General features: G+C 41.6%; 1 protein-coding gene and 1 pseudogene across 3 annotated transcripts in view; both read right to left on the bottom strand.

Annotated features, from left to right (window-relative positions):
- MCPH1 (microcephalin 1) overlaps positions 1 to 15,912 on the bottom strand; it is a 348,942-nt gene that overhangs the window by 251,353 nt on the left and 81,677 nt on the right. The window lies entirely within an intron of this gene.
- Positions 12,894 to 13,800, bottom strand: LOC142454970 (uncharacterized; annotated as a pseudogene).

The raw sequence follows: 15,912 nt of genomic DNA, 5'->3' as shown, positions 1-15,912 counted from the left end.
ACTGAGTAGTGCTGTGAAACCACAATTTCCCCTCCGGCTTCTGGCATTCTACCAGACTGGTTAGCCTCAGCGCTTAATGTTTGCATCTTTAATGCATTCTTTCTATTAACATTTCTCTTTAGTCATTTTAGGAATCCCGCTATTAAGATACCTGATTTCCAGAGGCTAAAACGACTGACTGCTGGCGTTTGCCACCCCCTGGGCACAGGCGTTATGCATTGGGCTGCTAACTAAGATTAGCATTTTGGTGAGATCTGAAACAGATGGAAATTGAGCTACCCATACAACCCAGCAATCCCCCTACTGGGGATATACCCAGAAAAGGCAAGACAAAAACTACAGTCAGATAGCTGTGCTCCAACATTCACTGCAGCACAGTTCACAATTGCAAGGAGTTGGAAACAGCCCAAATTCCCATCAACAGACAAATGGATTAAAAATCTGTGGCACATACATACAATGGAGCACTATGCATCGCTAAAAGCAGTGATGAACCCATGAAGCACATCGCTGCATGGGAAGAACTGGAGGAAATTATGCTAAGCAAAGTAAGCCTAGCACAAAAGGACAAGTACAACATGAGTCTGCTGAGGTAAGCTTAAAAATGCAAAAGGGTCATAGGGAAAAAGCTACTGTATACATACATTCCTGGGGTGAGGTCCAGGTAGTATGGCAGGGGCCAGACCAAATCCAGGGATACTTAAGGTAGCCATCTAAAAAGGAGGGGGGTGGGAAAAAGACATGAGTAATGGGGAAGCAGGGCCCTAACCCACCCGAGGGTAGGGTATTGTTTATATCTCTACAGAAAAAGAGGAACCAGACTTCAACCCGGTGCTCAAAGACATGAATCCAACACACCGGCATGAAGCAGGGAACCAATAAAGAGGTCCGAGGGGCCCGCCCCAATCACAACATGGACAGCCCCACCTGCCTGCAGAATTCACTTGAGAGGACAGCTCTGAAGCTACAGCTCAGGGAGAGGGACATGTCTGATGAGAGCACACAGGAGCAAATGAAGGGGGAAGAGAGAGTGGAGCACATCCTGGCCCACCAAGCCCTGAGGCTGATATTCCTGCTCAGAGCAGCCACTGCACAGAGAGGGCCATAGGGCCGCCCCACTATGAGACACGACGTACCTCACTGATTCACAGTGCTATGGGGGACAACGCTGGAGACAAATTGTGGGAATTGCGCACGATCTGACCCCACCACACTGAAGCAAAACACTAACAGTGTGCAACAGAACAGCAAGGGGAGCAGAGCAACAAAGTCCCTGGGTAATACCAAAAATAGACTTTAGGGCTTGGGCATGGAACCCCTTCAGACTCCACTGGAAAACACACTTAAAGGTCAACAAACAGACCTTGAACTATTTATAGGCTTTTCTTTTTTTTGTCGCATTGTTTTTTTTTGTTGCTTTATTTTGCTCTGTCTTGTTTTTGTGCATATTATTATCTCTGCAGGTCTATCTGCAGGAAAATAACAGGACCAACAGTTCTGGGGGAGTGGGGGTGGACATGGGAGAGGGGAAGCGGGGGAAAGGAAGTGGGTATTAACCCAAGGACAATGGCACAACAAGTGATCTAAAAATCAATGGTGAAGAGGGTATAGGAGGCCTGGTAGGGCTTGATCAAGGGCAATGTAACCAAGAGGAATTACTGAAACCCAAATGAAGGCTGAACATGATAATGGGACAAGAGGAAAGTAAATAGAGGAAAGAACTGGGAAGGGCAAAGGGCACTTATAGAAGTCTAACAAAAGGCATGTACATTTGTAAATATATTTATATATGACGATAGGGAAATAGATCTATGTACATATATTTATAGGTTTAGTATTAAGGCAGCAGATGGACATTGGGTCTCTATTCAAGTACTCTCTCAATGCAAGAACACTTTGTTCTATTAACCTGACATTCCATGATGCTCACCTTCTGGACAGGATTGCTGAAGACAAAATGGGTGCATAAGCAAATGTGGTAAAGAGAGGTGATGGGGTCCGGCTATCAAAAGACATAGCATCTAGGGTCTTAAAGGCTTGAAAATAAACAAGCGTTTATCTAGCTGAGAAGCAACAAAACCCACATGGAAGAAGCACATCAGCCTGTGTGAGCATGAGGTGTTGATAGGATCAGGTATAAGGCATCAAAGAACAAAAAAATGAATGAAGTGGAGTGGAGGCCCGTCAAAGCCCATCTGTAGGCAACTGGACATCCCCTTTAAAAAAGGGTCATAGGGAGGAGATGAGGCAGTCAGGGTACAGTATAGCACTGATTAAACATACAACTTTCCTCTAGTTTTTAATGCTTCCTCCTGCCACTATCATGATCCCAATTCTACCTTACAAATCCAGGTAGACAAGAGGATGTACACTGGTACAGATAAGAGCTGGAAACACAGGGAACCCAGGACAGATAAACCCCTCAGGACCAATATTGAGAGTAGCCATGCTAGGAAGATAAGGGAAAGGTGGGGAGAGAAAGGGGGAACTGATCACAATGATCCAAATATAACCCCCTACCTGGGGGACCAACACAGAAAAGTGGGTCAAAGGGTACATGAATCAATGTTAGATGTGACAAAATAATAATTTATAAATTATCAAGGGTTCATGAGGGAGGGTGGGTGGGGAGGGGGAAAAAGGAGGCGCTGATACCAAGTAGATAGAAAATATTTTGAAAATGATGATTGCAACAAATGTACAAATGTGCTTGACATAATGGATGGATGGATTGTGATAAGAGTTGTATGAGCCCTTAAAAAATGATTAAAAACAAAAGTACATTGCCAGTTTGAAATAACCAAATGCTCCTTGTGAGAAAGACAAGGCTTTCTAATTCCGCAAATAGTTAGTCTCAGAAACCTACGGGGGTAGGTCAGAGCAGTGGTTCTCAACCTTGCTAATGTCGCCACCCTTTAGTACAGTGCCTCATGTGGTGGTGACCCGCAACCATAAAATTATTTTCATTGCTACTTCATCACTGTCATTTTGCTACTGTTATGAATCATAATATAAATATCTGGTGTGCAGGATATATTTCATTGTTACAAATTGAACCTAACCACAGCTGAACATAAAAAGACAGATCAGCATCCAGATTAAGTTCCCATGGTATGTATGTATGTGTGTGTGTGTATATATATATATATATATATATATATATATATTACAGTAGTTGATGATTTTACAGTACATTATTTTACATTCATCCAGTAATTATAATTCATGAAGTATTGTTTTAACAATACTGCTGCTTTCAACACAGCAGCTGCTTTCTACACAGTAGCTCCTTTCTACACATTAGCTGCTGTCTATATGTGTGACTGGTCCACATCAGTACATTACGGCGCCAACTCTGTCACATACACCTGTATTTGTATGGGGTATATGTGACGGAGTTGGCACAATGATGTTATCACGCTGGGTACTTATATGTGAGCGTATCTGTATGAGAGCGGATCCGCCTGGAGACGAATACAAGAGCAGTGTCTCCGTTCCTAAGACCATTGGAAATATGTGTTTTCTAATGGTCTTAGGCAACCACTGCAAAAGGGTCATTTGACCCCCAACAGGGTTGTGACGCGCAGATTAAGAACCGCATCTATAGAGCTTCTGTGAGTGATAATCGACTCTGTGGCAGACAGGATGTGAGAGAACGGGAAAGAGAAAGAGAGATCCCTGGCTGAGCTGAAGTTGGGTTGTCAAATGCAAGGTCACATTTCAAAGCCATTGAGTTGGACTCGAGACTCATTGGTGTTGGGTTTGGGAGGTTATAAACTTAAGGATAATTCAATGTATAAAGGAAAGGGTACTATCTGCCTGAAAGAAGAAAGATGGTCAGGAAAGCTGAAAGAAAAAGGTGATTTAGCTAAGGCACCGATGACAGAGTTTTATAGACAAGTCACTGATTTATGAAACAAAAGATTTTGTTTTTGTTTTTTAAATGGCTCCTTTGGGGAACTGAAAGTATTTGGCATCACTTCACCAATACTTACAACACTCTTGTGGCAAAATGGGAGGTATGAAAGATAAACGGTTGCAAAAGCCTGGATAAAAAGGGATAGAAGTCAATAGGCAAGATGCTGATGTTAAAGTGGAAAATGACATGGAAGCTAAGATAAACAAGAGGTAAACTGAATGAAACTTGATGTGAAAAGTTAGGGGGACATCAAGGTTTCTATCTAATAACTGGCCACAGGAACACAGAAGGGTGAAAGTAAATGAGTAAGTGAACGAGTGAACAGAGAGAAAATGTATATTAAAACTCTTGAAGATAATGGCTTCAGCTGTGAATCTTCAAGAACTGCTTATGTTGATACAGTATAGGAGATTACACATTAATGAGCACCTTTCATTTCTCTCAACAACAGACAAGAAATTGGAAGTACAGTTTTAAAAGGGTAGAGAAGGGACTGTAATACGTAATGGCAGCAGTTTTTGTTTACCAAGGAACTTTTAGAGAAGAGTGAGCCAAATCACTTCAGGATGGTATGAGCTGAAAGACAGGAAGATACATTCCCCCCCCCCAATTTTTGATGTTACAAATGATATACCTTTGTCTATAGAGTATATATGAGATCTGGCTTGAACAGGACTTGAAGGCACAAGTAAGATTTAAGAGAAAGTGGCACAAATGCCCATAATCTCCACTCCTGCCACATTACCTTCCCCCTCCCATTGTGTACCTGCATTGAAATAGGGAGTTCCTAGAGATTCGTTGTTTGAGAAAAAGAAAACTCATGCCTATATGAGGATAGCTCAGTACGCTATGCAGGCACCACTTAGCAGTGGTCAACAGTAGTATTGTAGCGCCTTTCTGAAACGGCCTTAGAGTACAGTTGTGAAGGAACATCTCAATGGGCATAACATTAAGCAGTTCACTCTGCTTGGAAGGAAAAATAGTCTAGTGTTCAATTCTATACTGCTTCATGGGTTGTGGCCAATGGTTTGACTGGAAGTCAAGGGTCTTGAACGAAACATGATTAGAAAATTGGTAATATGATCATATATATATCTAGGGAAAACCCAAAAGTTTCCACAAAAGGACTGCTGGAAATCATTGAGGAATTTGACAAGGTAGCAGGAACCAAAGCTAATAACCAAAAATCAATTGGATTCCTGTATGCCAGCAAAGAAAGCTACAAAAATGACATTAAGAAATCAGTATAATTTACAATACATACAAAATCTGAAATAATTAGGAATAAACTAAAGAAACTAATGACCTATATGAGAAAACTACAGATAATTACTAAAAGAAACTAAAAAGAACCCACATGGACAAATATCCTATGCTCATGGATAAACAGACTTAATGGAAAAACTAATTACCAATTTCATATGGGCAGGCAAGAGACCAGTATAAGCAAAGAACTTCTTAAAAATGAAGAACCATGTAGTAGGCCTAGCACTGCCTGACTTACAAACCTACTACATAGCCACAGCAGTCAAAACAGGCCCGGGACTGGTACACAACAAAAGATACACAGACCAATGGATCAAAACAGAAAACTCAGATATAAATGCATCATCCTATAGGCATCTAGTCTTTGACAAAGGACTTAGAACTATCCACTGGGAGAAAGACAGCCTCTTCAACAAACGGTTTCAGACAAACTGGATTTTCACATGCAGAAGAATGAAACAAGAAACATACCTTTCTCTGTGCACAAAAATGAACTCAAGATGGATTAAAGACCTAAATGTAAACCCCAAAGCACTCAGGATCATCAGTGAGAAGGCTGGAACAATTTAGGGCCCTACTGTCGGGCAGACATAGGCTACTGAGTATAGTGGGGGAGGCACACAGCAGAAGACAAGATACATGACTGGGACATGCTGAAATTAGATCAATTATGCACAGCAAAGAACTTCACCAGGAGAACGAAATGAGAGCCCATAGCTAGAATTAATTTTATTTTTTTTTACCAACAACACATTGGACAAAGGGCTAATTACCAAAATTGCTCAATAGACATAGCAAGAGACCTAAGAAATGGGGAAAAGAACAGACAGTTCACCAAAATGAAGCATAAATGGCTAACAAACACTTGAAAAAATGCTCCCAATCACTAGTCATCAGGGAGATTCAAATTAAAACCACAATGAGATACCACTTTACACCTACAATGCTAGCCCAACTCAAATCAACAGAAAATAACAAGTGCTAGAGAGGATGGGGAGAGACTGAAACTCATATACACTGTTGGTGGACTTGTAAATACATACAGCCACTGTGAAAATAATATGGTGATATTTAAAGCAACTTGGAATTGAATTCCCATATGATCCAGCAATACCACTACTAGGTATATACCTGGGGAAATAAGAGACACAACACAAGTGGAGGTACGCTCTCTCATGTTCATAGCAACACAGTTCACAAAAGCAAAAAACTGGAAGCAATCCAAATGCCCAGCAGTGGAAGAATGGATAAAGAACCTATGATACATGCACACAAGGGAATCCTATGCATCCCTAAAATACAGTGATGAAACACCACATGACATGTAAGGACATAGAAGACATTACACTGAGTGAAGTAAGTCCATCACAAAAGGACAAGTACGGTATGAGTCCACTACTATAAGGAGCCAAAAAAAATCAAGCCAAGACTTGGGGAGAGGAGCATTTACATTTCAGAGGAGACACTGATAGCTCTGTTGGTTATAATAAATAGTGCCATTCATGCAGGTCCTTACAGAGAATTAACTGCCTCTTTGAAAGGGCTAGCAGGTGCATCAAGTCAGGTGTATCTCAGATGACTCGTTCACAATAATAAAAAAAAAGATACCCTGATGAACCTATAGGGACAAGTAGAATAAGGGGTTTGGTGGGGAAGAGGGTAGAATGCTGGGGGTGGGGTGGGTATAAAAGGGAGACAATATGAAGGAGTCCGTGTAGAAGAAGAATGGTTGGAAACTGATTGTGGTAGCAATTGTACAATTCTACTTGACGTGATTGAAATATGGAATTTTGTATGTATTAAATCCCAACTAATAAAAGTTTTTTGAGACACATTGGAGCATCACAAGTCAGTTATTATGCACAAAAATCAGAAAATGGCAACCATCAAAAGAAGCTACAATAAGACTACCTACAGTAGATTCATTATGCCAACATCAGGCCTCAGCATCCACTAGCCTGTGCTTGCTCCTGTCTCTCCTTCATCATCCTGCTTCCCGTTCACCAGTTTCCAAGAGAAGCCTGACTTGGGCTGACCTATTTCTACAACTGTGTAAGACAGTTCTTATATAAATCTTTTTCTACATAAAATGCAAAAAATGTTTTTAATTGGGTGATAAGTACAGGAAAGAGGTAGAACACACCTCTTAGGGCCAAAAAAGTGAAGATATTTGTCTCATGTGAATGCTCACCAAAGAGTAATTTCAGAAGAGGCAAATTTTAGTAATCAGCTAGGTAGGCTATATATTCCGTGGATATCAACTAGCCTCTTTCCTCAACACCCTTGTCATTACCAAGTGGACTCATGAGCAAAGCGGCCAGAGTGGTATGATGGAGGGGATGCATGGAAGCAACAGGGACTTCCACTCACCACGGTCGATTTCATTACAATAACTGCTGAGTGCCCAACAGGCTAGCAACAGAGATCACCAGAGAAACTGTATGAGGGAACCATTCCTTGAGGCTATCAGCAAGCAACCTAGTGGGAAATTGATTACACTGGACTGCTCCCATCATGGAAATGGCATTTTGTTCTTACATCCACTTACACTGGATAGAGATTTGCCTTCCCTGCAATCCCACTTCTACCAAAACTACCATCTGTGAACCTACAGAATGCTTTATCCATTTTCATGACATTTCATATAGCTTTGCCTCGGATCAAAGGTCTTATTTCAAGGTCCCCGTCACCCTACAGCAGCTAGCTTGATAGGATGATGGAATGGCACTCTAACGACACAATTATAGTACCATCTAGGTGGCACTACCTTGCAGGGTTGGAGTAATATTCTCCAAGAGGCTATATATTCTCTAAACCAGTGTCTAGTATAGTCTTACTTCTCCAAAATGCATACCTCATGAGTAGAGGAACTAAGGGGTGGAAATAGGATTGGTCTAGTGGCAAAAATTTTGCTTCCTGTCTCCCAGACCCTATACACTATGAGTTTGGAGGTCTCGGCTACAAATGGAGAAACACTTCCGCCTACAGACACAACACTGATACCATTACCCTGAAAGTTATGGATGCTACCAAGCAGACACTATGGGTTCCTAGTGTTTCTGGATGAACTGGCAAAGGCAGAAGTTTCTGCATGAACTGGTGTGATTTATACTAATTACCAAAGGAAAATAAAATAGGTTTTATATACTGTATATACTCAAGTATAAGCCGATCTGAATATCAGCCAAGGCACCTAATTTTACCACAAAAATTACATTTAAAATGTACTGAAAAAACTCGGCTTATACTCAAATATTACGGTAGTAGAAGTAAAAAAAAACAACAGTTTTTCTAGAATACATAAGATTCCTTGAGACTTCTTTTAGTACTTCCAATCCATGATTAAAGTCAACAGAGAACTCTAATAACCCAGTTCTAATTTGACTAAAAATGGCCTAGCTCCTTCTAAGAAACCACAACCAATTATTTTCTGAAGACAAAATATAATGACAAAAACAAAACAAAACACAAGAAACGCTTATAGTTAGTTCAAGGATCGTTTGTTGGCCTTTAGGAGTGTTTTCCAGTTCAGTCTGTTGGGGCACCATGTCCTGGCCCCAAAGTCCACCTTCAGCATTCCTGTGGAGCTCGCTGCTCCATTCCTTTGCTGTTCTGTTGTACCCCCTTAGTGTTTTGCCTCGGGGTGGCGGGATCAAATCAGATGCAATTCCCACAGTGTTTCCGGTGCTGTCCCCCGCAGGGCCATGGGTCAGTGAGGGACATACTGTCTCATAGTGGGGCTGGCCATGTGGCCCTCTCTGTGGACTGGCTGCTCTAATTGGGATCATCGTCCTCAAGGCCTGGTGGGACAGGCTGTGCTCCACTCTCTCCTCCTCCCCCTTCATTAGCACCCGTGTGCGCCAATCAGATATGTCCCTCTCCCGGAGCTGCAGATTCAATACCATCTTTTGAAATAAATTCTTCTGGGGGAGGGGCAATATTTAGGTTTTCTTGGTTCTAAATGTGGTACCTCTTAAGATTCAGTCTTGAGAAACTAACTTCAGTTATCCTTAAATAGTTTTGTTCTATATTTTCTGTTTTTGTTTTGTAATCCCTTTTCATATATTGGGGCTCAAACACATACTTTCATTTTATTTTTTCACACTTTGCATCTTTAGCTATTTCTTCTAGCCCTTTCCCCCTGATATTTGTATTTGCCAGTAATAATATAAAATGATTATTCTCTTTACATAAATATGAATGATATCAATATACTTGGGAGAAGTGAACTCTTTGTACTTTTTTATCTTTTCTTTCAAGTTCATTTATTTTCCTATGAATTTTTAGGTCTTTTGTATTTTCCGTCTTCGTTTTTTTTCAATATTCCATTTCACATTTTTCAGTTTTATTCACAAGTTACATATATTATGATTCAATAGTTCAGTCGCTCAGTCATATCACGGAGAATTGTACAATCACCCCCAATCAATTTTGGAGCATTCCCCCTCTCCCATGGTCAAATCGCCTGTAAGATTCATGCAGTCACAATCCGGTCTAGTGCTCCCCCACCTCCCATCTTCATTAGTTACTTCCCCTTTCCCTCCCCATCTTCCACCCCCAACCCCATTCCTTGTATTCTGCATATCCCCCTGTATCCTCATTATCATTATGCAGTGCTTCACAGCTGGGAGACCCAATAGAAATCAAAATCGCCCTAAGGTGGTGAAGGTAAAAACATAATAGTATACAGATGAAAATACTAATAATGCATAAGAAGGCAATTCTTTCATGTGAAAGGATCAAGATAACCCCACGATTGAGGACATACTGCTGGCTCATGGTAGGAGAGGAGAATGTACAGAGCATAGAAGAGTGACACAATAGGTCTGAGGTATACATTTCCACCAAAGCCATATTTTTGATAGTTGTTAAATATAAAGCAGCTGGATTCGAACATGAGAATCTTTTGGTATTCAAATAACTTGAGTTTATTAAGAGGCAAAAACTCCTTTTATGAGCTAGGCTGAATAGAACCCCAAACACCCTGAGGAAACAAATGGTCTGAAGTGGGGGGCACACTCAGATTCAGAGGATTTTCTGGCCATGGCTAGTATCTTGGAGAAACGAGTGCTCCCTCAAAAGTTGCACTATCAATGTCAACCTTCTTAAACTGTTTGATTCCACTCTTCGATCAATGATTCCTCATTTTTATTAAAGCTTCACCTGACAGACTTTGAACAACATATTAAAAATATTAAAACCAAAAAATAAGGCATAGCCACCATATGATGAATAAGGAAGATCTTAGTGCAATTTTAATGAACAGAATCAGATGATTGTGACTAAATAGTAAAGTTAATTTAAAATTAAAATCAGAAGACATTTCTACATAAAACAGCTTAAGTTCAAATAAAAAGTTTTCAAAATTCAAAGCCATCTATAATGAAGACCAGTATTGCTCAAGTGTGATATTTATTGTCTATCAGTTTTGTATAAAAACTCACAATTGGAATATTAACTAAATCTTAACTCTATCCTAAATCTATAAAAGTACATGTGAAAATTTTATTTAAAATGCTAACTGTATTTTCTAAACACAGTCATTAACAATGCCTTGCTGACTTCATGTCAGTTTCACTTATCTAACCCCTTCCCAACAGATTAACTGTTTTCATTCCATCTTCTTGAAATTACCCTACCAATAACTTATATTTCAAAGTATTATTTGGACAGCAATAATTTTGTTTAAAAAAAGATGACAAGTAAGGTTTGGGTAAGTAATAAATATATGACCGAGGAGGGGAAAAAATGATTACTCCTCTAGAGCAGAGATTATAAAACCTGCTGGGGACAACTGTTCACATTTAAAATAAAACACAGCTTCTTGGCAATGTAGACAGCTGTGTATTTGTGTGTACATTTACCATAACCATAGCAATGCAGACTTTGCATATTAGCAACTGCGGAGCATAATGAAGACTCTTGTACATTATTAAGATAACTCTCTGATGTCAGTGGACGTAAGCCATAGCTCTCCAGGCCCTCCCTCTCTCCCTCCTTCCTCCCTTCAGTTCATTCTTTTGGCTTCATCCTTAGGCTGTAGCAGTTCCAGGAGTTACATCCAGTCATAACAAACTCTGAAGAGAGAATTTCTTCTCAGGGCTATCTCAAAGGAGAGAAACTTGTTCAAGAAGTTTCCCAGTAAGACTTTCCTTCACCCCGGTTGCACAGAAATGAACTGTATTCCCAAAATAATGAGCGGTAAGAGAAGCAGACTAAACACAGTTGGCTTAGAACAGTCACTGAGGGCAGTGTGGTGATGGAAAGGGAGGCAGGTGCCTAGTACTGGTGAGTAGTAGTTGCTAAGTAAATGAAGTTAGTTTTGCTAGTTAATTTTTACATAGAACTGAAAAGCTATAGTTCTTTCCCACCGAATCCCTGCAAAATCCCACTAATGTCGAGATCATTCAGACTCACTGCAACACTATGGGTCATGGAAGATCTGCTTGCGAGGGTTTCTTTGTGGCAGCTGACTGCCTCATCTTTCTCCCATGGAGTGGCAGGTAGGTTTGAACTGCCAACCTTTCAGTTAGCAGCTCAATCCTTAGTTCTTCTCGCAGTTTTTTTTTTTGGAGGGACTGGTTCTTTATTTCAAAAAGACCTATGTCAACTTTCAGTATCAAAACAGTTGGACTATTGGTTTCTCTCTCCTTATTGGTTTACGTCAGCCCCCAAAGGAGACCACACCAAAGGAGTACATTTTTAGCTAATAAGCTGCAGGATGCATACCTACCATACCTCACAGAAACCTCACCAAAAGGGGGAACTGGGTGGGGAGAGGAGTTTTAAAAGATCAGCACACTGCAAGCCTACAGACCGGAGAGAGAACTCACAGCCAGAAGGGGTGTGCCCCCCCAACCCCAAAGAAGCAATGTTTCAGAAGAATATAAAATGTCAAGGAGGATTTTGCACATAGGTGTTCAGGATTTCTCCAGCACTGACTGATACAAAGCACGTGGAGATGGCACTTTGAGAGACAGCAGCTTCAGGCCCCGAAGAGGGTGACGAGTTTCATGTGGCTCTATCAGTGGTGAACATGTTAATTTTCCTTTGTCTTTTCAAGAAGAAGGCAAGAGAGAAAATGGTCACCCCAACGTCAGGGCACATGATCCATTCTGAGAGTCGCTGGGAAGGGAGTGGGGGAAGTTGGGACTGAGTCATGATCCCAGACAGAGGGTTCAGCATGCTAATAGGGCTGGTTGCTTCTGATGGCACCAACAAATCCCACCTTACTCCAAAACCTGGACAGCACTTAAAACAAAACAGAACAAAGCAATTGAAAAAAAGGTTTTGTTTTTGGACTTCTCCGGGAGGCACCTTTCTGGCTTGATTGATGCTCTGAGGGTGCCTACAGTAGAGTCTTCCCCTTGGCTGTGTTTGGCTCTCAGTAAGTCAGGCCCACACTTCTTCCCCTCCTCTACGGAGAGGGCATTCTGCATTAAGGTGAAAAGTGTTCTTCAAAAATATATATAGAAGAAGATGAAGGTTTGGGTTGCTGCTTCAGAGCTATGGCATTATTTGGAATGTTTTACGTATGGTTGCTATAACAATTATAAAAAGGGTAATTTCAAAATGTGTACATCACAACATGCTTTTTAAAGACATCTGCACTGTGCTCAGGTTCCCCTGGCTCAGTTGGAACCTCTGGGGAGAGGCAGAGACATTTTGGGGGGGGGGATGTGATTTCTTTCCTTTTTTGGGGGGAGAGGGGATGGGTATGTTGAGGGATGGGGAAAGGTGGCTGGCGCAAGGAGAAAGCAGCCTTCCAGTTAAAGATCAGCCCCCAGTTTAAAGGTCAGCTTCAGGCAGGCTGGCCTGCGGCGGAGTCGCGGTCAGGGAGGAGCAGCGGCAGGCCGGGGCTGGGCGCTCTACATCTCGTTCAGGTCCAGCAGAGTCTAGTCCAGCATCCTTTGTGTACAGAGGTGCTCCTCTTTGGTGCATTTCAGTTTATCTGCCAAATCATCAATGGTCTTTTCCAGCTTGGCTACGGATCTCTCAGCGAACTCGGCACAGTTCTCTGCCTCCTTCAGTTTATCGGTAAGAATCTTTATCTCTTCCTCGTATTTGTCTTCTTTCTGAGAGTACTTTTCCTCGGCAGCATTCACACACTTCAGATTCTGGTCCATCAGTCTGATCTGCTCGTCCATCTCTCGGCAACGAGCCTCCGCCAGCTCAGCTCTCTCCTCTGTGCGCTCCAAGTCCCCTTCAATAATGACCAATTTACGAGCCACCTCCTCATATTTCCGGTCGGCCTCTTCTGCGATGTGCTTCGCTTCCTTGAGCTGGATTTCCGGCAGCTCCATCTTCTCTTCATCGTTTAAGGCCCGGTTCTCCATCACCTTCATGCCTCTCTCCCTCTCATCAGCTGCTTTCTCTGCCTCTTCCAGCTTCTGCAGGGCAGTGGCCAGGTGCTCCTGAGCACAGGCCAGCTCCTCTTCAACAGCTGGATCCGACGGTTCAAGGAGGCCACCTCAGCCTCAGCCTGTTCCCGGGCCCGCCTTTGCCCCTTCCACTTCCCGCTGGAGGCGCTCGGCCCACTCCTCAGCATAATAGGCCGGCTGCTGCAGAACCTGGATCTTGCTCTTCACTGCCTTGATGGTGGTGATCCCGGCCATGGTGCCCACCCAGCTTTTGCTCCCACTCCGGCTCCTCCCTCTCCGGTCAGCATAGCAGTGGCTTCTTGCAGTGTTTTTATAAATATATGAATTCAAGTTTTCTTAAGCAAGTTATTACTTTGTCTTATTTTCCGCATGTTTCAGACACTTCTTTGTGACATTTATAAAGCAAGTTAGCTAATGTCTCAAAACAGTATATTCAATAAGCTAGACATTAGAAACTAGCAGCAGTAATTATTTAAGAAAGACCTACTTTTTAAATATTCTTACTGTTTTCTATGTAAATACTGTATGTTCTTATATATAAAAAAGAAGAAGAAAACCCCGAGAATTGAGTTCAAAGCAATTGCTCCATCAAGAGGCATCTGGCTTTAAATGAATTCATAAAATAACATCTGCTGGTGGAATCAGCACCTGTTTTAACTAGCACATTTTCATCACTGGCAACCTTTGGTACTTTTTGCCAAATGTGATTTAACAAAGCAATTACAGATCATTTACTCACCTATTTGAGGAGTTAGGGCATCTTCAATCTTTGTAACCTCATCTGTCAAGTTATCTGCATTTTAAAAAAAGGACCTACACAAAGGCTTAAAGGTAAACAAGCAGACATCTAGCTTGGAAGCAACAAAGCCCACATGGAAGAAGCACACCAGTCTGTGTGATCACAAGGTGCTGAAGCTATCAGTTATCAGGCATTAAAGAACAAAAAATCTTATCATTGTGTGCTCACGTCCCAGATAGGATCCCTGAAGACAAATGGGTACATAAGCAAATGTGATGAAGAAAGCTGATGGTGCCCAGCTATCAAAAAATATATCACCGGGGGTCTTAAAGGCTTGAAGATAAACAAGCGGCCATCTAGCTCAGAAGCAACAAAGTCCACATGGAAGAAGCACACCAGCCTGTGATCACGAGGTGTCGAAGGGATCAGGTATCAAGCATCAAAGAACAAAAATCATATCATTGTGAATGAAGGGGAGTGTGGAGTAGAGAGACCCAAAGCCCATCTGTAGGCAACTGGCCATACCCTGACAGAAGGTCAAGCCAGTCAGGGAACAGTGTAGCAATGGTGAAATATACAACTTTCCTCTAGTGCCTAAACTCTACACCCCCCTCACCGCCCCCCAACTATCATGATCCCAGTTCTACCTTACAAATCCATCTAGACCAGAGTTATACATACTGGTGCAGATAGAAACTGGAAACACAGGGAAGCCAGGACAGATGATCCCTTCAGGACCAGTGGTGAGAGTGGCAATACCAGGAGGGTGGGGTAAAGAGGAACCGATTATAAGGCCCTACATATAACTTCCTCCCAGGGGGACGGACAACAGAGAAGTGGGTGAACAGAGACATCAGACAGTGTAAGGTATTACAAAATAACAATTTATAAATTATCAAGGGTTCATGAGGGAGGGCGGAGCGGGGAGGGAGGAGGAAAATGAGGAGCTGACACTAAGGGCAAACGTGGAGAGCAGATGTTTTGAGAATGATGTGGGTAAAGAATATACAAATGTGCTTTATACAATTGATGCATGTATGGATTGTGATGAGCCCCCAATAAATTTTTTTTTTAAAAAAAGGACCTACACATGAGATCGGTCCTATCTTCCTGTGCGCAGCAGGTTTAAACAATGGGAAATCATTACACGGACATCTACAATGGGTGTCATCCTAAAGGAAATGTGACAATTCCCTTCAATGTGTAATAACAGTATTTTCGTGAAAAAATAAATATCACCTGTCATTTGGATTAGTCACTGCTATTTCAACTTGAAAGTGATTTAAAAACAAAACAACCCACAAAAGTCTACCAAAATATGGCAAGAAACCAAAGTCTCATAATTCTTACAAATTATAAAAGCACATTCATAAAATATTTGAATCTATGATGCTGCAGTACTATTCATGGGCCTTGTTTTCAGAGGAGGAGGGACAAAACGTCCTTTTTTAAAAATGAAAAGTGGCTCGGGTACCTTTTTCTCTGTAAGAGGGTTCCATCCTTAGGGGCTTTCTTAACTGACCACAGATAGTTTATACAAATCATGTCTGTACGAGACCTTTCTCTTTCTTTATTGTAATTCAATGTTTCGTTTATCCCACTACTGC

Source organism: Tenrec ecaudatus, chromosome 8 (assembly GCF_050624435.1).
Source record: "Tenrec ecaudatus isolate mTenEca1 chromosome 8, mTenEca1.hap1, whole genome shotgun sequence".
NCBI lineage: Eukaryota > Metazoa > Chordata > Mammalia > Afrosoricida > Tenrecidae > Tenrec > Tenrec ecaudatus.
Note: the sequence above shows the minus strand (reverse complement) of the source record. Positions and strands in the feature narration are given on the sequence as shown.